Source organism: Pteropus alecto, unplaced genomic scaffold (assembly GCF_000325575.1).
Source record: "Pteropus alecto unplaced genomic scaffold, ASM32557v1 scaffold48, whole genome shotgun sequence".
Lineage (NCBI taxonomy): Eukaryota > Metazoa > Chordata > Mammalia > Chiroptera > Pteropodidae > Pteropus > Pteropus alecto.
In genome coordinates, this window is record NW_006442110.1 from 2087160 (window position 1) to 2088247 (window position 1088).

Sequence of the window (1088 nt, forward strand, 5' to 3'; positions counted from 1 at the left end):
CCTGTTTCTCCTCCTGTCCTAAACATGAACAAATTTGATGGCGCCCCTGCCGAGCGCCATGCTTCTCCGTCCCCATAGCCCCTCCTTGTGATGAGGCGTGGAAGGGCTCCTTGCTCTGTGCTCCAAAGGCCGTCCACCCCCAACCCCCAGCTCTGGATTCCAACCACTGCTGATAAGGCTGCACTTTGGTTGACAGAATCGTCCTTTCCCCCAAAGGGGGTGGGAGAGAGGAAGCTGGAACCCAGAGCAGATTGGAGGGAGAGATTAGGGAGAGGGTGCCTGCAGTAACCAGCCGGCACTTTGGCTCAGGACGGGATGTGGGGAGCTCTCAGATGAAGTCGAGGTGCCCAGGTGGCAAGGCGGGAGAAACACGGTAACCTCGGCCAGGGACAGCCAGGAGCGGGACCTGAGGGCCAAGGGCACCCCTGCACACCTGACTGGGGGAGCTTTCCAGCGCTGTAGGGGGGCCTGAGCAAAGAACTCCCCCTCCTGGCAGCCCCCTGGACCCCGCCCTCGGTCTCCGCCCAGCCCTTCTCCCAGCGACTCCTCTCCAGCCCTGCCTTCTCCTGGGGACCTGAGTCAAAACCCCCACATCCCCACTTTCTACTTGGAAGGGCCCATTAGTGGTAGGCACAGAGGCCCAGCCCTGCCTCTTTCGACCTCTCTCTTTACGGCCCCGAGGCACCCGGCTCCCGCGGCGGGTCTCAGATCAGGTCCTCGGGACCTGGGGGCCAGGGAGTGTGGGTCAGAGTGGATCTGGGTGGGATCGGGGTGGAGAGCGGGGCGGGGCCGCAGTTCGCCGGACCGACCCCACGAACCGACGGGGAGACTGGATCCCACGACGCGAGCGCGGCGCACACTCCCGCGGGCACTGGCCATTCAAAGACGGCCCCGCACGCAGTGGCTCCGCTCCCCGAACACGCCCCTTCTCGTTCCCCCAAGTCCTCACCCACCCCGCCCCGCGCCCCACCTTTCCCCCGGCTCCTCCCTTGGCGCTCGCGAGCACCCTCCCTCGAAGCCGGAGTGCCCTTCCTCCCTGACTCCTCTCCCTCCTCCACCCCTCCTCCCCGCCCCGCACCCCTCCCTTT